This window comes from Mus caroli, unplaced genomic scaffold, assembly GCF_978045245.1.
Source record: "Mus caroli unplaced genomic scaffold, Mus_caroli_1 scaffold_7, whole genome shotgun sequence".
In the NCBI taxonomy this organism is placed as follows: domain Eukaryota; kingdom Metazoa; phylum Chordata; class Mammalia; order Rodentia; family Muridae; genus Mus; species Mus caroli.
In genome coordinates this window covers 120,540,965-120,564,925 of record NW_028227262.1, presented here as the reverse complement: position 1 = coordinate 120,564,925, position 23,961 = coordinate 120,540,965, and the positions used below count along the sequence as shown (strand labels likewise).

Genomic DNA, 23,961 nt, shown 5'->3' with positions numbered 1-23,961 from the left:
CTGGATTTCAGGAGGCTTGAGTCCCAGACCTGTGGCTGCCACGGAGCTGGTGACAAGGGTCTTCTCCCTAGACCTTAGTAAAAACTGGGAATAGATTTGAGCGATATTCATTAGCCATTTCAATTTTGCAACTTACAAGTTTGGTTGTCTTTGTTGTTTTGTTGTTGTTGCTTTTTGCTTCCTTTCAAGAGTTTATAGAGCTGCCAGGCAATGGTGGCACATGCTTTTAATCCCAGCACTTAGGAGGCAGAGGCAGGCGGATTTCTGAGTTTGAGGCCAGCCTGGTCTACTGAGTGAGTTCCAGTACAGCCAGTGCTATACAGAGAAACCCTGTCTCAGAGAGGGAGGGGGAGGGGGAGAGGGAGAGGAAGAGGGAGAGGGAGTGAGAGAGAGGGAGCCCTGAACAGGAATAAGTCATTTAAATCAGCCTTCCTGGGTTCGAATCCTAGCCCTGCCACTTCAGACTCTGATGTTGAGTAGTACCGTAACATCCTTTGCAGCATGGAAATAATAAAATCCATTTTCTAGCTTGTGAAAGCATGAGGACTCAGAATAACACACTAACTAGTCCATAGCTATTCTTTATTGAGCAAGTAGTGTACACCAGGCCCTAAACCAGACACCACAGACACAGAAATGGTCTCAGATATTTGAGAGGCCAGGGCAGGAGGATTTGCTTGAGTACAAGAACTGAGGGCAGCCTAAGCAATACAGTGAAATCTCATCAACTGGAAAAAACCAACATCAAAACAGAGGGCTGGAGAGATTTCTCAGCTAGCAAAAGTACTCACAGCCAACCTGAATTCAATCGCTATAACCCTGAGGATAGAAGGAGAGAAAACCAACTGCTTCAAGATGTCCCCTGACCTCTACAAGCGTGCTGAAGCACACCCCATACCCCTACCACACACAAACAAAGCAGACAGAAATGGTCCATAGAGCCTGTCCCTGACCAGCAGAATATTGTCTCTTAGTAAGATGTTGGCCAGAAAGCCCTGCCCTGACAGTCATGAGTTTGCGTCCCCCAGGGTGTAGTGATCCTGGCACCCAGTCTCTGGCAGAAAGCTGAGCATGGAGTAAGCCTTGCAGGAATGAGGCACACATCGACTGCCTGATGCCTCTGATGTTTTTTTTCTTTCCTGCCTTTTCCCTCTGGATACCACTTGAAGTTTAACTTCAAAGAGAATCAGGAATGAACAAAAATCTCTCCAGGAAGGTTCCTCCTCCTCTAGAAACCTCCTCTCCTCTCTCTGACTTTCTTCTATCTCTGTTCCTATTGCATCACCCTGTCTCGCAGCCTCGCCCCACTTGCCCTGCTTAGGGAGCTCCGAGATCCCTCAGTGCTTCCTGCTCTCCTCAGAATACATTCTGGCCTCACTCTTCCTAGAACCAGACCCGGCCATGATCTGCTTGGCCAGTTAGGACTCTGGCTCCAGGAACATTCAATTGTTTTCCCCAGAGGCTGACTGGGGAAATTGCTCAGTTCCTGTAGAGTCAGCAGGGAAGGCAATCAGGAATTATCTGGGCACTGCTACACGCAGATGTGTCCCCAACACAGAAGGGAGACAAGCAGCTGCTGTCTCAGGGGCCAGCTGTGGCTGCTCAAGGTCTTGAAAGAAGAATAAGGCCCTGGCAAAACAACAACAACAACAACAACAAAAAAAAAAAAACAAAACAAAAAAACAAAACAAAAAAAACAGGCAGCCTAAAGGGTTACAGTCAAGGTTCTGGAGGTATGTTCAGAGGGACTGTTCCATGCAGGCTGGCCAGGGGACAGACTGGTGGATGCCTTTCATAGACATGGTAGAGAGCTGGTAAGTTGAGTATTTTCACACAGATCCATATGAGATGTTTAAGGAATTTCCATATCCTTTGCTTGATCCCAGATTATAAAAATAAAATAAAATAAAATAAAATAAACTACCTCTAGAGGAATCCTGAGGCCTCCTTGCCACTATGCATATCCAACAGGCTGGGAGGGAGGGAGGGAGGGAGGGAGGGAGAGAGAGAGAGAGAGAGAGAGAGAGAGAGAGAGAGAGAGAGAGAGAAGCAGACAGATAGGCACACACAGAGAAACAAAGATACAGAGAGAAGAGAAGAGAGAAGAGGAGAGGAGAGGAGAGGAGAGGAGAGGAGAGGAGAGGAGAGGAGAGGAGAGGAGAGGAGAGGAGAGGAGAGGAGAGGAGAGGAGAGGAGAGGAGAGGAGAGGAGAGGAGAGGAGAGGAGAGGAGAGGAGAGGAGAGGAGAGGAGAGGAGAGGAGAGGAGAGGAGAGGAAAAACCCTGCAGCCATCCCAGGAGGTCTTACAGGCAGGCTAGGCAGGGTAAATCATAGTCTATAAGGAGCTGGGGTAGGTTCTTGATTGACATTCTCAGGAGCCAACAAGGATTCTAAAATCCAATCAAAGGCATGGCCTGGTGGGTAGAGAGGTATGGACGGAAGAGGTTGGGCCCCGAGTGTCAGGAAACACCACAGTGATCTTTAGGGTTCAGGTGCCTCTGGAACCTGTCCCACCCCCAACACCCCTTATCTCTGCAGGTGCTCTAATCCTTTCACGGTATTCATGGTTAATAAAGAGTTACTTCTGGTTGGTAATAGAGAGATGGTTCAGTGGTTAAGAGTACATACTACTTGTATTAGTCAGTGTTCTCTAGCATCACAGAATTTATGGAATCTCTCTATATTGAGGGAATTTATTATGATGACTTACAGTTAGTCCAACTAACCCAACAATGGGTAGCTGTCAATGAGAAGTCCAAGAATTCAGTAGTTTCTCAGTCCTGTGAGGCTACTTGTTTCAGCTGGTAGAAGTAGATTCTAACAGATGTGCTGGCAAGTAAATGCAAGCAGGTAAAGAAAAGGGAATCCTCCTTCTTCCAATGTCCTTATGTAGGTCTCCAGTCGAAGGTGTGGCCCAGATTAAAGGTGTGTGCCACCATGCCTGGATCTGGGACTTGTTTTGTCTCAGGCTGACCTTGAACTCAGAGATTTCCTTGCCTCGGTCTCCTGGGAATAAAGGTGTATACCATCTTTCCTTGGCCTAAGCTTTTCATGGCCACTATGCCTCAAGATCTCCATGCCAAGATTCAGGCCAGAAACGTGTGTCTTCCAGCCTCAAGATCTGCATCACAGGTGAGCCCTCCAATTCTGGATTGTTGTTCATTCCTGATGTAGTCAAGTTGACAACCAGGGATAGCTATTACACTGCTCTTTCAGAAGATCTGGGTTAAGTTCCCTGTACCCATGTCAGGCATCTCACAGCCACCTGCAAACTCCAGTTCCGAGGAATCTGCAGGCCTCCTCTAGAATCCATGGGTAGCTGTACTCACGTGCACATCCCCATGCACAGACATACATGTTACATAAAAATTTACAAAATAGTAATAATAACAAAGGTTGGAAAAGAGTCATTTCTTCTTGTTTCATGAGAAAATTCACAAAACCCTTATATCTTCCCATAGCAACATTTGAGGCATCCAATAAAATACCTGCTGTACTGAGACAAAGAGATAAAGAACCACAGCAAGTCGCTGAACTCTTCAGTTCTCCGTAGAGCCTGGTGCTTTGGTGCCAATAGGGCACAGAAGAGCTGAGGAGAGTCAGGGAAAGGAGAAGGGGTGGGGCTGGCCATTGCAGCATCTCCTACTCATCAGGACCACACCCTCATCCTCCTCACATACCTAAAACAGTACCTTCTGCAGAGTTCCATGTGGTTCCTGATCACATTCGTTGCAGTAAGAGAATATTCTATAAGGCTAAACAGAAGATACGCTCACGCATTGTGGATTGTAGTGGGGGAGTCTTTGTAGCTCACACATTTCTTGATTATGTCCCCCAAGGGGTCAAGATGCTGCAAAGGCAGATTCACAACCATCTAAAGTTAGCCAGACAAAAACTATGTGTCCCCAGAACCCACACTGGAAAGGCTGTGACATGAGGTAGCAAATCCTTAAAGCTTAGTGCACCTCCATTTGTGCCCAGTGCCTGGTGGCTTCCCCAGAAACTGGGGCCCACCTTTCTCTCCAGGAGCATAGGAGTCTCATGGCTTCTGTGACCTTCCACTTCCAGGCAGTGCTTAGCAAAGAATGCCAGCCCTTAAGATCAACAAGACAACTGACAACATTCACTGGCAAAGTTATGGAACAAGAGAAGTCTTCAGCCACAGTTGGTGGGAATGCAAATGGGCACAGCCACTCTGAAAATCAGTATTGGGAATCTTAAAAAAAAAAAAAGAAAAAAAGCCTAAAATTAAATTTACCACATGACCCAGCTATACCCCTCCCTGGCACATGCCAAAAGACTTGACATTCTATTCCATAGATACTTGCTCTGCAGTGCTCTTTGTCACACTGCTCATAAAAGCCAGAAAATGGAAACAACCAGCCAGAAAAATGGATCAGTGAAAGGGGCTGGAGGGGCAGGGAAAAGGATGTAATTCTATTTCAATTAAAAAACATTTAAGCCGGACATGGTGGTGTGGTGGTGTATGCCTTTAATGCCAGCACTTGGGAGGCAGAGGCAGATGGATTTCTGAGTTTCTGTAGTTCTGTTCGAACTACAGAGTGAGTTCCAAGACAGCCAGGGCTACACAGAGAAACCCTGTCTTGAAAAACCACCACCACCACCACCACAACAACAACAAATTAAGAAAGAAAATGGGGGGGGGAGGAAAAGGAGGAAGAGAAAGAAGAAGAGGAGGAGGAGGAGGGGGAGGAGGGGGAGGAGGAGGAAGAGGAGGAGGAAGAGGAGGAGGAGGAGGAGGAGGAGGAGGAGGAGGAGGAGGAGAGAAACCCAGCCTTGTCTACCATGCTAGCAACTCCTGCCAGACTGAGCTGAGAATTCTCTGCCTATAGCAAGACTTCAAGATTTTTCCCCAGCTAGGGTCTAGCATGGAGTTAAATAATTGGGAAAGTCAGCATGTTTCTCTCCACCAGAAAGGACATTCATTCATTTGGATTCTAATCTTGATGCTGTGTTGCCCTGGGCAAACATGTTTATTTCTCTAGGCTTCAATTTTCTTTCCTGAAGGTTCTGGATCCTGCACTACATAGCTAAATTCTAATCTAGGTCTATTATTCTAGAATCCCATGAATAAATGATGAACCAGGTGGGTACCCATCAGTCAAGTCATCTAAGCCTGTGCACTAGCGGAGATTTTGGACAACCTCATTTCTTGTCTTTCCAGTTCTGTGTTGAAGAATCTGAAGCCATGTGGATTCCAGCAGGTGATCCGGCAGTCAATGGCTCAAAGCTGAACACAGAGAAAGAAATTTTTGGAATCCCAGCATCAGCTCAGCAGCTTACGGGCTGTGTTCTTTGCCTGTCTCAGCTGGGGTTGGTAGTAGAAATGGCATTGTTCAGAAAATTCTCCTGTAGGGTCTAGATTGCAGTGGATAGCTAGCTGCTGCCTGTGCGCTGGGCTACTCCAGAGCAGCCGAGAAACACTGTGGCAAGCTCAGTTGAATACTGCCGCAAGTGTCCCATTGGTCCCAAGAAAGCATCTCTTCTAAACTGCAGTTCCTGATTGGCTGGCATTGTCTAAGCTTTTGGTCTCTCCAGCAGCACAGTCGGGTCTGTTACCGGTGTGCGAATCAGGGAAACGAATCCCAAGATGTGCTGGTACAGGGGCTAACCAATTCCTTCCATGTTATCTTTGTTTGCGTGCCCAAACCATCCCACTTGCCTGCCAGCCTCTCCCAAGGAACTAGGAATCTTCTATAGAAAGGAGTGGTAAAGACTCACTTTCCAGAACCATCCAAACTGCCGCGCATTTGCGTTCCCAACTCCTTACCTTCAGGTCCGTTCTAAGGACCTCACCTCTGACCTGGAACTGGAGGGATCATGATCTCATAAGTGGGAGCCTCCTTCCTATCTGATTCTACCCTACACGTCAAACTTTATCGCCAAGTCACATTTGCACTGCCGCGTAATGTCCGAAATAATTCCATGGCTCAGCAAACACATTTATTGTTGTTTATTTTTGTCTGTTGCTTTGTTTCCCCCGGGATTCTTTTCGTTCTTCCATTTAGTGAACAATGTGAGCCCAGAGAAGCAAATGTGGGGAAGAAAGTGAATTCATACCCGAGGTGTCCCCAATTGGCTCAGCCACTTTACTGCGCACAGAAAAGTGATCCCGAAGTCTGGATAGAGCAACTGGTGTGTGTACCCACTGGGTGGCGCACTTGGCGACTATTTGCGGACACATCCCTTTGCCGAAGGCGCCTTCTGGTGCCTTAGAATCTCAGCTCTGACAAAGGATGACTTTGTCTCTTTCAAGAGAGATGAAGGATTCTTCCCGAGTACTTCAGTTTGATTCCCAGCACCCATGATAGGGGCAGCTTACAACGTGCATTAACTCCAACTCCAGGAGATCAAGCGACCTCTACCAGTGTCGCATATGCTCACATGGGCATACATGCATGAATAATAAAATAAAGCCTTTTTAAAAGCTGTTCCAAGAATGCATTGTGGGTAAAACATACAGCTCTCCCACATTTCTCCTCCTGTCGTTCCCCATGGCTAGTTCAGGAACTTCAAAGGCAATTATTTCACTTCATGAGAGACATTTCCCCAGGAATCATTTGAGAGCCCTGTATGACAGCAGTCAATGTTTAAGAGGCCCACACACGTGGAACTTTCTAGAAAGAAGACCATCAGCTTTGCTTTCTGAGCCATTGCTAACCAAGAGCAGGCATCTCCCCTTTTAGGAGTTGTGAAGATTGACTACAACCTCAGGATACCCCATCCTCTGATGCAGTGGGGCCTTAGGGAGCCCTTGAACAAGCCTATAGCGCCCCACTTTTGCTCCTTGTACCCCAACTCCCCCTGCAGGCCCTAACTCTGCCAGCACAGAGCAGAGTGAGAACTCCATGCTCCCAGATGAAAATTCAATGCTGAGGCTGACCTGTCCGTACTGAGTCCTTCACCAGGCTCATGTGGGACACTTCTTCCTCCACCATGGCCAGGGGTGGAGTGATAAGAACACACAGGCTGGCAGGCCTTCAGGAACTCAGGGCTTAGCCCATGGTTCCTGAACCCCTTCCGTAGGAACCCTCTGGGTCTTTCTGTACATATTCTCTGAGACACAAAATTGTGTTCAGGTCCCTTCCCTATCTATTGCTAAGCCCAACCCAATATCACAGACAAGAGAGAGTAAGTGGCCACACAGTAAGACTTCAAGGTACCAGTGTTAAATTACCAGAGGACTCTGACTACAAGCCAGTAATCTAATGTAATTTTTGTTGTTTTGGGGTACTTGGGTTTTTTGTTTGTTTGTTTGTTTGTTTGATAGTCTGTTGAGATAAATTGTCTCTGTGTAACCCAAGGTATACCCCCAACTCTTGATCCTCCTGCCTCTGCCTTCTTGGTGCCAGGATGACAGCCATGTGCTGCCATATCTTATGAACCAAATAAATATCAATGTATTTTCTCATAGCATATATTTGCTGAGGGGCCTTTCTACACCAGGTCTGGATAAGGCTCTAGGAAGCAGGAGATAATAGGATGGCAAACTTTTGCCTGGCTGGGAAGCAAGCTGGATGAGAAACAGTGATATCATGTAATGAGGCTCTGCTGGGGGAAGCAGAGCTACTGTGACCTACAGGGGCCCCATCCCAGCACGGGGGACAGAGAGCCGGGTCAAACAAAACAAAGCAAAAGCCCAAAAACCGAACAACAACAAAAACCAAGCAACCAAACAACAACAACAAAAACCAAACCAAAACGCTCTTTTAAAAACGGGCAAGAATCTGAGAGTTGAGAATCTCTGAGCAGATAGGGTGGACAGAGGCAATGATAGGTTTGCAATTTGTACAGGAAAAGCAAGGCCCTTACATGCATGCTAAGTAGAAGAAACCAGATATATGATTCCCTGTATCCAGAATCCAGAATCTATGGAAAGAGAAGAAAAGGTTGCCTGTACCCAGCAGGAGAACGAGCAATGGCAGTCATGAGCACAGGTGTCTCTGAGGAATAATATCAATGTTGCAGAACCAGGCGATCCCTGGTGGTTGCAGGTCTACACGATAAAAACAAAAACTAACACACAAACAAAAACAATGACTTTGAGACTTTAGCATGGTGAATTGAGGCTAAGGAGTTGGCTCCCTGGATAAGAACACTTGATGTGCAAATATGAGGTCCTATCTGGGTTTTCCTCTCCCTCACTGTGATAAAACTCTAATCAAAACCAAGCTGGAGAGGAAAGGGTTTGTATAGGCTTACACTCCTAGGTAACAGTTCATCACTGAGCGAAGTGGTGGCAGGAACTTGAGCAGGAACCTGGAGGCAGGAACAGAAACGCAACGACAGAGAAACCCTGCCTCCTAGCTTGCTCTCCATAACTTGCTCAGCTTGCTTACTTTGGCAGCTGAAGGCCATTTGCCAGGGGGTGGCAACTGCTCACAGAGGGCTGGGCCCTCCCATATTAATCATTAATCAAGAAAATGCCCCACAGATATGCCCACAGGCCAACCTGATAGAAGCAATCCCTCAATTGAGGGTCTCTATTTCAGGTGACTCCACTTTATTTCAACTTGACATAAACTAACAAGCCTAGGATGGGAGCTTGAATCCCCAACACTCACCTAAAAATCTAGGCATGGTCACCCGTGCCTGTAACACCAGCATTAGGGAGGTAGAAACAGGAGGATTTCCAGGAGCTTGCGGTTGGCCAGCCTAGCTGTAAGGGTAAACTTCAGGTGCAGAGGGAAACCATACCTCAAAGGAATATGGAAGAGAGTAATAGAGAAAGACACCTAACATCCATCTATGGCCGCCACATGTACAGGTACCTTACACATACATGTACACATACTACATGCACAAAGTGATGAATGGTTGTAGGTCATAGTTCAGTGTTGAAAAAGGGTGGCTCTGAGGTCCACTGAATTATATTCACCTGGAATGGGAGGACAAGTTGCCCTCTGATAGGTTGATCCCGAGAGTCAATGGAAACCAGTGTGTAGTAATACGGAGAGTGGCTTAGTCAGACTTGCCCTCTAGGAACCTAGCATGGATGTCCCGAGGAGGACACATTTCAGGGGGGACCAGTGGGAAGACTGGTGCTGTCCTCCAGATGAGATCCAGAGACAGCAGTGATGGAACAGAAGCAGGGTTCCAGGAAAGACCAGAGCTCAGGAACTGTGATGGCGTCAGGGACGTGCGACAAGAGTGAAGAGCCTAGGATGACTGAGGTAAACGGAACTGGGGTGAGGGCGCATAAGGAAATGAGACTAGGAGCCATTTATCGGGGTGAGGAGCTTGGGGTAGGGGGAAGAAGCTGAGTTATATCCACAAGGGGCCCCCTGAGTTTGAGACACCTGCATGAAAATCCAGGAGGAGCCACTGGGCTCTGATCACCAAGGCTTTGGGAATGGGCAAGTTGCCCCAAGTGGATGTGGAACACGGAAGAGAGAGAACCAGGTAGCAACCTGGAGAGCTCAAGCACACAAGAGGCCAGAAGCCAGGCGCCAACCATGAGAAAAAGAAGGGCACACGGGATCCCAGGAGGGAAGAGCTTAAGAGCCAGGTAGAGGGAGCTGGGTGATCAGTGGGACCTAGGAAAGGATTTAGGGAGAGGCCAAGTTCTGGAGACTCTGAGGGGGCGTAGTATTTGTGATGCAGGGCTGGAGGGAGGTGGGACAGATTGAGGAGAGATCAGGTGGGGGTGGAAGAAACGGACTCTTGGGATGAGTCTGTGAAGGAAGGAAGTGATGTAGCGGGCAGGGCTAAAGCAGGAGGGCAGCAAATCTGTTTGAATTCTCAAGGCCTGGAGAGGGGGCAGCCACTGAGTTGAAGTTTCTAAAGAAATGGGCATAGTCAGTGTGATGGTTTGTATATTCTTGGGCCAGGGAGTGGCACCATTTGGAGGTGTGGCCTTGTTGGAATAGGTGTGACCTGGTTGAAATAGGTGTGTCACTGTGGGTGTGGGCTTAAGATCCTCACCCTATTTGCCTGGAAGTCATTCTTCCACTAGCAGCCTTTGGATGAAGACATAGAACTCTCAGCTCTGCCTGCACCGTGCCTGCCTGGATGCTGCCATGCTCCCACCTTGATGATAATGGACCTCTGAACCTGTAAGCCAGCCCCAATTAAATGTTGTTTTTTATAAGACTGCTGCCGGGCGTGGTGGCACACGCCTTTAATCCCAGCATTCAGGAGGCAGAGACAGGTGGATTTCTGAGTTCGAGGCCACTCTGGTCTACAAAGTGAGTTCCAGGACAGCCAGGGCTATACAGAGAAACCCTGTCTCAAAAAAAAAAAAAAAAAAAAAAAAAGACTTGCCTTGGCCATGGTGTCTGTTCACAGCAGTAAATCCCTAAGACGGTCAGAATCCACAGTACCAAGTACCCAGGCCTGAGATGGGGATACCTTCCTCTGTAAATGGAGAACAAAGGAAGGGACAGGGTTGAGATATGTTGGGTTGGGGTGCGTGTGTGTGTATGTGTGTGTGTGCTAATAAACCCAGAGTTGAGGAAAGGGGCTTGTCATGTGGCTTTTGTTTTGACAGTGAGTCAGGAGACAAGATTAAACACTGAGGCTGCAGGCAAAGGGAAAGGGACTTGACAAAGCAGATGTCAAAACCTGCTCAGGGAGCCGGCTGTTCTGTTTCCAAGAATGTGAAGAACAAGTTGTTAAACACAGTTATTGAACATCAAATTAGAATAGCTCCGCATAAACATCTCCAACGCCTTTGTGAGCACGGCAGCACCAGGGCTGCAGATCTGAAGTCGTGGGCACAGTAGACATGAGAGCAAGTCACACGTGACAAACTGAGCAAAACTCCTTTCCTGGGGCTTCAGCGTGAGCTAGCAAACTGAAGCTCCAGCAGAAGGAACTTAGAAGCAATGGAGAGGGGTCAGACTGCTGCGTGCTTCACAATAGACCAGCCAGCTCGTATTGATTTTCTGGGCTAGGCTAAAGTTTGGTAATTGTCCTTTGGTCATGGGCATCGTTTCAAAAGATGTTTTTCCTTCTTGTGGGTAAACATTCTGACCTTGAGGTTTGCGGGCTAATGGACAGTGACTTAACCCCATAACTGCTGAATTGCTTCTATTGCTGGGAACTGCTGTCTTGCATTAAAGTCCTGGCCAGGCTGTGGTTTGCTCTAAAGCATTGCTTCTCAGCCTTCCTAATGCTGTAATCCTTTAATACAGTTCCTCATGTTGTGGTGAGCCCCAACCATAACATTATTTTTGCTGCTACTTCTTTGCTACTATTATGAATCATAATGTAAATGTCTGATATGTGACCCCACCCCACCCCCAAGAGGTTGAGAGCCACTGCTGGAGACCTAATCACAAGATAGGGTGGAGCAGAAGAGCATTCCAGCTCCAGCAGACCACAGGCCAAGTTAACCCTTTATTGTTATGGTTTTGGATAAACCGTTTCTCAAATATTCAACATGTCTGCCTGCCGAGCTCAGTGGAACCTGACCCCATGGGTTAGGACAACAAAGGGGACAGACACAATATGAAGGCAGGGATTGTCAATCCTTGTATAATACATTAGTCTCTCATCAGATGTCTGCAAGTTGAAGCAAAGAGTCAGTGTCTTTAGAGAAAGCAGGCTTCAAGTTGCTGGGAAGTAACCAAGGCGACTGTAATCCGAACCCACACAGCTGAGGTTTTATCTCCGGCAGGCTCGTGGGAAGCCGATTGTGCATTGCTCAGCTATGACCTGAAATTTAAGTGATTTTTAAGTTAACTAAGTGAATGCTATGATTTTGTCCTGATAGATGAGCTGACTTCAGGGGCTTACAAGGGCTTTTGGTAGGATAAGGTTTGCCCTCAGCAACACTCCCCCTTTGTCTCTGTCACTTAGATGGCCATCTCAAATGCCAGTGGTCTTAGCTTAGTCTAGTTGCAAAGGGCCCTTGTCTGTAAACATTCTGGCCTTGTGACCATTTAATCTGGTATTTTACACCAAGGTGATTTAAAGCACACTTTTTATAGGTAACTGGTTAAGAGCCTTGAATCTATTAGCTTTTTGGACCCTGTCACCTCCTATCTCAATGGTTCAAAATAGCTGGATGAATGCATAGCCTTTTCTGCAAATGGTGTAAAATTGAACACTGTTCTGGAAAGACTTTGTGAGGAATGAGAAGATATTTATTATACATCTGACAAAGGACAAGTTTACCAGAGTTTATACATCTGACAAAGGACGAGCTTACCAGAGTTTATAAAGAAGCCATAGAATCCAACAGTGAATAAACAACCCAATTAGGAAAGAAACAAATGGTACACAAATGGCACACGGTGCATGGAAAATACTCAGCATCACTAACCATTGGGAAATGTACGATGACATTCCATCATACACACACTGTAGTCCAGGATTGCCTGCAATTCATGCTCTGTTATGCAGGCTGGCTTCAAACTCACAGCAATCCTCCTACCCCCAGCTGCCCACCTTCTGGGACTGTAGGTGTGAGCCATCGCTCCTTGCTCTTTGTATTCTATCCTACAACTGCATGTGACTCTGCAGTTATCTCAGAGTTTAATTAAAGATACAAAGTGAGGATTTGTACCATGGAATTTCATTTATGTAGTATACTTCATTGGCAAAACAGATTATATATTCAGATTAGCCAAGGTGTGGGGCAAGTGGAGGACAGTAACTAGCTAGTTACTGCGGGGTTCCTTGTGGTGAGCTGTTCTGTTTCCTGACAGTGGGCGTCACAGGAACAGTCACATGTGAGGAGGATACACCCCTACATATGCAGACGACAGAAGATGGGATATGAATCTGAGCCAGGTGGATAAGCACACCAATATTAGGTCCCTGGATGTGATACGGTTCTATAAGGCACCATCACTGGCCAAAGAACATGAGACCTCTCTGTGTTTTTATTTTTAATTTCAATTATATTTTATGTGTATGGATGCTTTGCCTGCATGTGTGTCTGTGCATCTTGTATGTACAGTGCCCTCAGAAGCCAGAAGAAGGTATAAGATTCTCTAGAACTGGAGTTATTAGATTGGTGTGAGCTGTGTTTGAGTGTCCAGAGTGGGACTCAGGTTGGGTCTGGAGGAGCAGCCAGTGCTCTTACCCACTAAGCCATCTTTCCAGCCTTCTGTCTTATTTCTTACAGTTATATGTGAATATATGAGTATTGCAACATTTAAACAGTACAATTACAAGTCCATGCATTTTTAAAAATTCGCACTAAAAGCGTACAACTTCCTGTTTCACTCTATCCAGGCTGTCTGAGTTGATATGTGTCATAACATCTGTGGAATCTGGCTACTGCCATGTTGGTAGCTTACAGCAGACCGAAACGGGAGTATTTACACCATTGCAATGGGCAAACACTAAAAATCAATACTTTCTTCATAGCCCGCTGTTACACATCTGCCAGTGCACCTTGGGGTCACAGAGTTCTCTTTGAGGACAGCTGGAGTAGTAAGATTAGTCGGACACTCTCCATAGTCTGGTTGGGAGGAGATCAGGACTTTATGGTGACTTAGCCTGCTCTGCTCATCATTATGAAAGTTTTGGGGAGAGTCTTGGGGGAGGAGTTGAGGTTGAACTAAGGGCTTCTTAGGCCATGGTCACCTGAAGCAACTTCTTTCTTTCTCTCCCTTCATAGCTGACTCTGTAACTTCCACTGACTGGTACAGGGAAATGGCAGGTACCCTACTGAGAGGCTGCCTGTGAACCTGTAGTCCTCTCTTCCACAAGGAAGTTTACCAACCCCAAGGTACCAGAGACTCTATGCAGGGAATCTATTGGGGCTACATATGTCTCATCTGTATGCTTGACATACATTTACTAAAGGGCCAAACCTCTGATCCTTCTCCTTTTGCCTGAGAATCAGCCTGAGTGTAAGCATAGAACATGGGCTACTCATCTGTAACATGGTATAGATTGTTATAGATTCTATACCATGGGAGGTCTCCTCCCAGACCTCCAAAAGAAGACACCAACATTACCTTGTGTGTCTGAATTCACCTCCCAGTTCTTGTCATATTGCTGTCTGCTGTTGGAGTTAATGATTCTTCTCATAAATGTCTTACTCCCCAAAATAAAACTAAAAAATAGACAATAAATGAATCTGTTACCCAAAAGGACAATCTGCCTTAGTGTCTCTGCTTGAATCCCACAATCTGAGATATTGCAGGGGTTGAACTCATAGAATCCAGGCTGTCCTTAAGATCCCTGATTAGCCAAGGTTGATCTTAAACTCCAGATCCTCCTGTTTCTGCTTCCCAAGTGCTGGGATTACAAATGTACAACACTGCTGTAGAAGGCCTACTCAGCCTCAGGGAAAGATTTTAGCTGCTCTTGTTGAAGCTAGCATTCTTCCAGGTGGCTGCGAGGGAAGGTCAATGTGGAAGAGGAGCATTTAGGATATTAACAGTTAGTGCTTGGTGCTAGAATGTGGAGCCTGAGCTGAGAGAGACACAGAGGAGCAAGGATGAGGACTGAGAGTAGAGTGGAGGTGTCCACAGGCTGGAGGCCCCAAGGAGTCTGAGCATCACTGCTGTTAAGCTAGTAAGATGGGAGCAGTGGTGGTCAGGAGATATCTCTAGGAGTCCCCAGCATGGCCCTGGGGATGTGCAGGAACAGAGATGAGGGGATCAGTTGTAGAGGAGCCCTAAGGGTGACATTGGATTGGGGACATTATTCAGGAGTCAGAATCCACTTGGTTTATTTCCAGGGAGCCTGATGCCTCTTCTGGTTGAGGCAGGATGTGGGGTAGAAGAGACACTAGAAGGAGATAAACGGTGAAAAGGAAAAGACTAAAAAGAAAAAGCACTCGTTTTTAGCCCGGGCAAGGAAGGAAAATTAATGTAGAAAGCTAAAGGGAGTTTGGGAGGCTGCTGGTGATATTAAATGTCTCTATTTTAATCAAAAAGGCTAAAGGTCTTTACTGAGAGTCTAAATCACCCTAGAGGCCAGGCTAAATTGCAGCCTTTGTAATTCTTAAATTGTCATAAGAGTCTGAAATTATCAAACTTTTCAGAGCATGTCCCAAGTTACAGGACAAAGGTTACCTACAAAGATGAAAGAGTGGCCAGGAGAGCCTTCTTGGTTCTTGGGGACCAGCCACGCTGACATCCCTCCTAGCTCCCAGTCCTCAGTGGCTGAGTTGGGGCAGTGGGGGCAGGGCTGGAGACATAGCTCCAGGCTGCCAGCAGGAGCCACCTGAGTTCTTTTTAGAGACCTCCATTCAGGTGAAGCCAGTGTTATTGACTTAACTGTAGAAAAGAATCTCAGGGTGAGCCAGTCAGAGGCAGAGTTGGAATCAATTAGAGGCAATCTAGGCTGAGCAGTGGTGGGCTTCCCTAAAGATGGTCACACATGCGTGTCTCTACAGTATTCATCTCTATGATTTTGGTGGCTTCTGAAGTCACGTCTCAAAGGGTTCTTTTTTTTTTTTTTTCTTTTGAAAGAAACCACCCATTGCTTCCTGGTGTGCACCGAAGGGGATTACAGCTGATAAAGTAAGACCCCGAATCACAGGGTCTTGCATGGACCTGAAAGTGTTTTTACTGTGAACAATGTGAATTGTCATATTGTAGAGAGTACTAGAAAAATATCTGGAAAAAAGTAAAGCCATCATACTAAGACCTTCAGCATGGCCCACAGCTATTTTAACGTTCTTCTTTGAAATTATATCTCTGTAAAGGGAATACTGTCTCTGTGTAGACAATATTCCAGCATACTTTGGAAACTGTGCCAAAATTCTTGATTTTCAGCAAGCCCAAAGCTTCTCCAGACTCCGGAGTGGGGGGGGGGGGGGAGGGAGAGGGCAGTTCCTTTTCTGTCCCATGTACATTTAACTTCCAGTTGCTCCTAGACAGATGAGTGGGGAGGAGGAAGCTTCCTAAACAGAGGAGGTTTGAACTAGAAGAGAAGAGGCTGGACCAACCCTCAGAAGAGTCTGAGCCCTATGGAGACCCAAACATGGACTCAAGAACTTAGCTTACTTGCACCTAAGAAGTGAAAGAACCTGGCATCCCCTTCAAGGTGCAGAAGCTGTGTCCTCCCTCCTCAAATATGGATTGCATACTGTCACACAGTGCTTAGTAAATGTTTACGGACCGGAATGCTTAGCAAATGTTTATAGAGTTAAATGGAGCTGAAATAAGAAGGATGGAGGGATTCAACTAATCCATTGGGAATGAGGTAGAGCCTAAACTCCGGATGGACAAAGGAGCATCCTCTTGGTGGAAGATGGGCGGGGACAGCTCTCTGCTTTTCTTCTTAGTGACCCCAGCATGGCCACCTAATCCTGGCTGGTAGGTCAGAGCATCAACCATGCCTATAGCTATCTCTAGTTATCTCATGAGCATCAGGACCACTCAAACATACTCCCACTAGATTACCTCTGTTGTGTCCAGTGCAAAACTCAGCACATGGGGAGCTCAGAGAGGCCCTAGGGTGACACTGCAGGCCAAAAGAAGGCCTAGACACCCCACGTTCCAGTGGTCTACTACATACCCTAGCTGAAGCCACTCTTTGCCTCTCCCTTGCTCTGTATTTGTGCTCACTGGTCCTTTTAGACAAATGCCGGTCTTGTTTTGTAGGTAGAGGTGGGGCATGGAAAATTCCATAGTTCCCATTGTGAAAAGTACTCCATTTGGGGAGCAAAGGAAGGGCAGGGGGAGGAGGGAGAGAGGCAGGAGGAGATGATTCAGAAACAGCTGAACTTTGAAAATCGGAAGGAAAAAAATTTCTTGTGCACTGCAGAAAAGCACATTTTTAAATGAAGCTGTGCCAGGGGACTGAAAAATTGCTTATGAGCAGAGGGCATTGGCTGAGGGAGCAGCGAACTGACAGGGCAGACGGGAGAACTGCTGGGAACGTGCTTTGTTCAGAGGTGGCAAAGGAGACTCAGAATACATGCTCCATCACCAACTTGCAAGAGGCCACCAAGTCCTACAGCTCTGAATAATGTGGCCACTGAAGAAGATGGATTCCAAATAGGACAGCCACCAAGTACTATGGCCATTAAATGCCTTGAAGCTAAATATTATGTCTACTAAATACCAAGAGAGCAAATGTTAGAGGCACTGTTTAACACCTAAATTAAATGCTGAGTATTACAGGCAATAAAGTACACTGAAATTCAGTACTTCTGATAATAAATATTGTAATCACTACACAACCCTGAAACTAAATATTCCAAGTATGGAATGCTATATGCTCTAAATACTACTGCCCCTTAATCATTCAGCCACTAACGGTGTAGCAATGACACCACACCTTAGACATCAATAGTAATGTTAGTACTCTCGTATGCCAGGCCTATGGAAAATCAAGAATGTTTGTGAATAGAATAACAGTTTTAGGCCCCTGAATTCTCATCTTGGACCTCTTGTCTGAGTTTGAACTACAAAGTCCGGAGCCTGGTGGGCACCAGGGCTGGAAGAAAGCAGGAAGAAAAAAGGCTTTAATTCACTTTTTTGAGAGGGAGACCTTACATAGCGGTTATGGCTTCCTCTCAATAGAATTCTATGCATGGGCTTCACAGCTAGTTCATATGCCCTAACCATAATGCTGGAACTGCACCAAGAAAAGACTTTCTAGGTAGGGATGGTGGCACATTGGGAAACACTTGAGACAGGAAGATCACAAGTTCAAAGACAGCATAGACTACATAGTGAGACTCTGTGTCAAAAAAAAAAAAAAAGCTGGGGATATATCTTAATCATATAGTGCTTTCCTATCATTTAAGAGAATCATTTTCCCTATCATTTAAGAGAATCATTTTTCATGATTCTGTAGATAGAGAAACAGGCAGGGTTTTGGTCTGTAGAACCTTACCAAGGGCTCATTTGCTCAGTTGCATCCAGTCGCTGGCCAGGCTAAAAGGCTTGCTTCCCATACCTACTACCTTGTTACTTTCCCATATGGTCTGCTCCACATGGCTATCTCAGGCTCCCACAACATGGTTTTAAGATAGCCAAACTGATTTGTTAGACTGGCCTCCAAGAACATGCACCAAAGAGTCAAAGACTCCACCTGCTAAGATCCATCCTCGGGAATTATACCAAGTCACTTCTGCCATATTCTGTCAGTTAAAAGACGTCATGGAATGATCTCATAGTCAACAAGAGGAAGGCCAGGTGTGGTGGTCCATGCCTTCAATCCTAGCACCTGGGAGGCAGAGGCAAGTGGATCTCTGTGAGTTCAAGACCAGTCTGGTCTACATAGTGAGCTCTGAGACAGCTAAAGATACAGTCTACCAAGAAAAAGTAAAAGAAAGACAGAAAGAAAAAAGGAAACAGAAGAAAGAAAAGAGGGAAGAGAGAGAAGAAAAAGAGAGACAGGCTCCATCTTTGACTAAAAGAGTCTTTGGCCATATTTAACCCAAGGTATAGGTGCAATGAATGCTCCCTGTAATCTCAGGATGGAGGCATTCGCTTCGCTTCGCTTCTGAGGGAGGGTTGGTGCTTACTGCTGGATCTTTGCTTAGTAATAGTTTCCCTCTTAAGGGAGGACATTTCCTGAGAGAGAAGAGCTTACCTCCTTTATGTCAACTCCTGGCCATTTATAATAACTCTAAAGGGCCACACCAGTTCTGGAGTCCCCTAGATCAGTTACAGTTGATAGGAGTGTTACAGTTCAAACTTCTGCTTCTTCAACTTCCCCGAGGCTGTGCTCCCAGGCATCTTTCACTGCCTCTTCCCACATGTGGGTCTCTGCCCTAAGTGTGTCCCAGGTGCCTGACCTCAGCCATGGCCCTGAGCCAATGGGGCACACAGTGGGTTAGACAGCACTCAAAATAGGATGGGGCCTCCTCCATCAGGCAACAGAGTATTCAAAGATAAGGCTTGATGGAGAAGCATGGGCCTTGGAGCAATAAAGTGAGAGAGGCAGCTGACGTTCAATCCAGGCAAACACTTAACCCATCCATCGTGCTAATGTGAATAATCAGGACACTGTCTGCAATTGTCATTGTTATAAATACAAGACATTGCAATGCACAACTTAAGACTTAAATTCTGTAACTCTCGGCTCTGATTGCTTATTTCAGGATGGATTGAAGATGTGAAAATGATGAATTGAGGAATGTGGCCATACTTAAGGCTACGGGAAAGCTCCAGGTTCCCCGGTTTGCACCGCCTTTACACGGCATTCTCCATCAGCCAAGTTCTTTCCATTTACAAGAGACCGGATTTAGGTAAGGTCATTGATTCATCTGGAGAGTTAATTATTCATTTGAATTGGTTTGTGGAAAAGGCTCCAGAGAGCCCACAAGAATAAATTGAAAAGCTATTAGAACCAACAGGAGAATTTAATAAAGTAGCTGGATGCAAAATTCAATAGCTTCCTCATCAACTAGCAACAACCAATTAGAAAACACAATGGGCGTTAAGCAGGCAGGGGGACAGAGATAACAACAGTAACAAAAGCACCTGGGAATCACCGTCCCAACAGGGCAGGGTACAGGAAATTGTCCCAACAGGGTGGGGTACAGGAAACCAAAAACAACTGGGATTTGCTGTCCCAACAAGGGTGCATTCAGGAAACCACCTAATAAGATGGGATACAGGAAACCCACATCTTCAAGTTTATTAGCTTTGAAATCTTATGACGTAATTAGATGGAAAAGCATGTGGTGTTCAAACACGGGGAAAGAGAAGGAACACCCTAAAGGGCAAACCTGTTCCCGTTAAAGAAAAGGAGAGTTGGGTTAGGTAGTCTGGCATGGTGAGGGCGCAGCCTTCAATCCCAGCATTCAGGAGGCAGAAGCAGGTAGATCTTTACGAGTTAAAGGCCATCCTGGTCTAAATGTAAGTCCAGGTCAGCCAGTGCTGAGTAGTGAGATCTTGTCTTAAGAACAAATGTATATGGGAACAATTAAGAAAAAGGTTGAAGGAAGACACGATGGAAGTTCACTGTATCAGATTAGATATACACTGAAGCAGAAATTATAAAAAAGAAAAAAATAGCATGACATGAGACTCGGCAGACACATTGGTGGGTGATGCCAGAGTGCAAGAAGAGCCTGCTCAGCACCTCAGGATGTGTAGCCCTGCTTGCAGCAGGGTTGTTACCACTGTAGTAAGTTAAACTAAGATGAGGTCGTCCCAGACTAGCTTTTATGGGAGTCAGTTTAAGAAAAGGGAACATTAGGCTAGAGATGTAGCTCAGTTGGTAACAAACTTGCTTAACATATGTCTTAGTCAGGGTTCTATCACTGTGAAGGCTGTTTATGAAGAATGATACTGGCCTCACTTCACCATGACTGGCAAAATGTCTGTTTTAAATCTACCCAGGATTTGTTTTGCTTAGCTAAGGTGACAATGACAACTCTGGCCTTTTGAGGGGGAAAAAAAAAAAAAGACTTCTTTTCTTTTCACTTAGGTGGTTACGCGCACGTGATGGCACCTGAGGAGGCCGGAAGAAGAATGGGTCCTCTGGATCTGGAGTCAGAAGTGAATGTGTGTCATCCAATGTGGGTGCTAAAAGCCAAACTGGGTCCTCTGCAAAAATCAGTGTGTGCTCTCAACTGCAGAGCCATCTCTCTAGGCCCACAACTATGCCGTTTAAAACAAGAATATATTATTTACAGCTGCCGAGAAAAGGGGCCAGGCAGGGCCATGTCAGGACATAGGAAGCTTATGGAATAGGAGAAGGCATGATCCAAAGCCTTAATTGTAATTTCCATGAATGAAGTAGGGTTCACACGCCTCAGGATAACTAGTGGGAATAGTTTTAACAGGCTCTCAACTAGCAGGATAGCTCCTAGATGCCCAGTAACTAGGTATGCTGTATCTAGGTAGACAGTATCTAGGTCCAGTACCTTGGTGTAGTTTAGGGCAGGGAGAATATTGGCTTAAGGTATAGAGTTAGGTAAAGGAACTGGCTGAGGAGCTGACCACAGAGCTCATGCCTGCATGTGAAAGCAATGCACAGGCAAGGTTTAGTCTCCCTAGGCCAGCAGTTCTCAACCTGTGGGTTGATATATTTTCACATCATTTGTTTACATTATAATTTATAACCATGGCAAGGTTACAGCTATGAAGTAGCAACAAAAATGATTTTATGTTGGTGGGTTGTCATCACAACACAGGGAAATGTATTGAAGGGTCTCAGCATCAGGAAGGCTGAGAGCCACTACTCTAGGTTCTCAGCTAGCCATGTGGGAGGTTGTCTCTCCAGGATCGGGAAGCGCACCAGATGCCAAAGCACAGTGGACAGACAAAACCATGTGGTCCTTATAAAGATACACGTGCAAGGTCATTCTTCACAGAATCTCTAACACCAGAGGCCAGAACCTGTGATGGTGCCTGCTATCAACTAGACAAGGTGTAGACTCAGCTGAGGTGGACCTCTGCACACGCCAGTGAGGGATTTTCTTAATTGGGTCCACTGAGGTATATAGACTCATCCCAAACGGTAGTACTGTTTCATGGGTGGGGTCGAGGAAATGCAATGGGAGCTAAGCATCACTATGGTGTATCCATGGCTGTCTGCTCTTCACTGTGGATATGGTGTGGCATGCTGTTCGAGTTCCTACCGCCTTTCTGCACACTGATTTTCCTTCAGTGATGGACTGTAACCTGGAACTGTGGGTCAAATAAACCATTCCTCTTCCAGCGGCTTTGGTTGGAGTATTTTATCACAGCAAAGGCAAAGAGACTGATACAGAAACCAAGGAAACTTTTGTCATCTGTGGAGCTGCTGAAGTAAATTGTGACATATCAAAGCCATCAAGTGTTATGTAACCATGGGAAATAATGTTGTTTTAAGTACATTGATTTACAGCTATTTTTTTTTTAAATTCTGAAAAAGATCATAAGATTGCCACCACATTGGAAGACAGTATTTGGGGTAGCTGACTTCTATGTGCCACTCATTGCCACTCATATTTGGCTCCAGAATAAATGATGCCTTATTTATTTATTTATCTTTGAGATGAGTGTTTGGCGCCCAATATGGGACTTCAAGCAGATCCACTTTCATCAGAGCAGTCACCTAGATTAGTATTAGGTACCCACATGCACTGCTGTGGCCAAGTATTCAGCGTTGCTTCTTTGAGTGGTTGCTGGTGAGTTCTCTCTGGGGGTAAGGCCCTCATTGGTTAAGTCCATAGCCCATTGCTATTATTCTGGATGGTTATTTGGGTCTTATTTTGATATATTGTTTTGTTTTTAGAGCATTTGGTTTTATTTTGCTAGCATTTAACTTTCTTCTGCCGATCCTTCAAAATATAATTCTGCATTAAAATGTTTTTAAATTATGTAGATGTGCATGCTTCTATGTATGAGTGTGTACAAGTGAGAAAAGAGGCCAGGAGAGGGAGTCAGATCGCCTGAGCTGAAGTTCAGACAGTGTGAGCTGTCCAGGGTGTCTGCTGGGAACTGAACTCAGGTCCTCTGGAAGAACAGTTAGTACTTTTAATCACTAGGCCATCTCTTCAGCTCCACAAATTTGCTACCCCCCCCCTCCATAGCCTCTTATGCCTTTATCTTATAGTTTTGTGTTGTCTTTATTTTAGTAATTCTATGATCATGTGACCATAAAGAGACTGAAGATGCATTTATCCCCTCCCACCCAACAGGGAGGAAATGTCAAAACACCCCATGTATAATTGACTCAGGGAAGCCCAACAAAATAGATTATGTCTGTGTTGGAAAGAACATTATTGGCCCAGTTGGGAAGAGACACACAGGGTTGGTCACCTGGTGTCTTGTGCCCTTCATGTTCCAGTAAGCGTGCAGGACAAGTCTGAGACACAGGGAGAAGCTGACCTCAGGATAAAAGCTGGGGAAGTTGCTGCTGACCACAGCACATAACCCAGATCCCTCTGTAACACAGAGCAGCTTAGATTTTCAGGAGGAAATAAAATAGAGAGATTCAAGGAAAGAATGTTTGGAGAAGAACTACCATTTCTTATCCTGACTGGTTTTATGTTTGACATGTATGTTATTTCTATTTTCAGGTATTTGGAAAAATGGGAAAATGTACCTAAAGATCAGCCCTGCTTTATACTTGCCTCAGTGGGAACAAATGACATCCTGAATTGGGTTTTGCACTAAATTCTTAGGTAATAGAATGTATGGGTTTTGTTTTGTTTTGTTTTGTTGTTGTTTGTTTGTTTGTTTGTTGAGACAGGGTCCCTGGCTGTCCAGGAACTCATTGTGTAGACCACACTGGCCTCAACTTCACTGAGATCCTCATGTTTCTGCCTCTCAAATGCTGGGCTTAAAGGTATCTGTTACCACCCCCAGCAGGTAATAGAATTTAAGGATCAAGAATAGGCATTCTTTGAGTGGAATTTAAAAGCATCTAAAAATTATGAAATGAGTAATTTACTTAAAAAATGAGACTTTTAGAAACTATATATATGTGGTGTGTGTGTGTTAAAAAAGACACGTTAAAAGTAAAATAAATAAATTGTTCAGCAGGTAAGCCTGCTGCCAAGCTTGATATCTTAGGTCAATCCCCAGGACCCATATGGTGGGGCAGCACAGCACAGCCAACTCTAATTAGTTGTCCTTTGACCTTCACATGGTGTGCGCACACGAGAGAGAACACACACACAGCATGCACACAATTTAAAAAATAAATATAAAATTATTTTAAAATATAGATGTTGTGTTCAAACTATAAACTCAGAGAACATTAATTTTTTATGGAAAAAGCTCAAATCCTATATACCCCACTAACACAAATTATGCTGTTGAGTTTTTGGCATTTGGGGAAATTGTGGGAGTCAGCATAACCGGAGTGTAATGGGTGAGGAAAACATCCTTCTTGATCATGGTATCTTCCCTGCCGGGTAAATATAAAAATTAACTCTCTGAGCCCTCCCTCCCCCTTTCATCTCTCTTCTCTGACTTTGCCTCTTCCTCCTTGTCTCCAAGAACAAAATTCTGTTTCAAAGGAAAAGACAGCTTTAGGATACAGCCTAGATGGGAAGAGATCCCTGACTATGTAACACGTTCATCTGCAAGTGGAGGGAGCCCTCCAGTCCATCAGCATCTGTACAGCAGAG

The 23,961-nt window shown here is 45.5% G+C and overlaps 1 long non-coding RNA gene across 2 annotated transcripts; it reads left to right on the top strand.

Moving 5' to 3' along the window:
* Positions 1-9,959: 9,959 nt before the first annotated feature.
* Positions 9,960-23,038, top strand: LOC110296824 (uncharacterized). 2 transcript variants are annotated; one of them, XR_003836884.2, is made up of 4 exons: positions 9,960-10,075; positions 18,991-19,137; positions 20,325-20,415; positions 22,906-23,038. It is a non-coding gene; the product is annotated as an uncharacterized LOC110296824 (long non-coding RNA). The 2 variants fall into 2 exon arrangements; XR_002378216.3 differs by lacking the exon at positions 22,906-23,038 and having other exon boundaries at positions 20,325-22,175.
* The last annotated feature ends 923 nt before the right edge of the window (positions 23,039-23,961 follow it).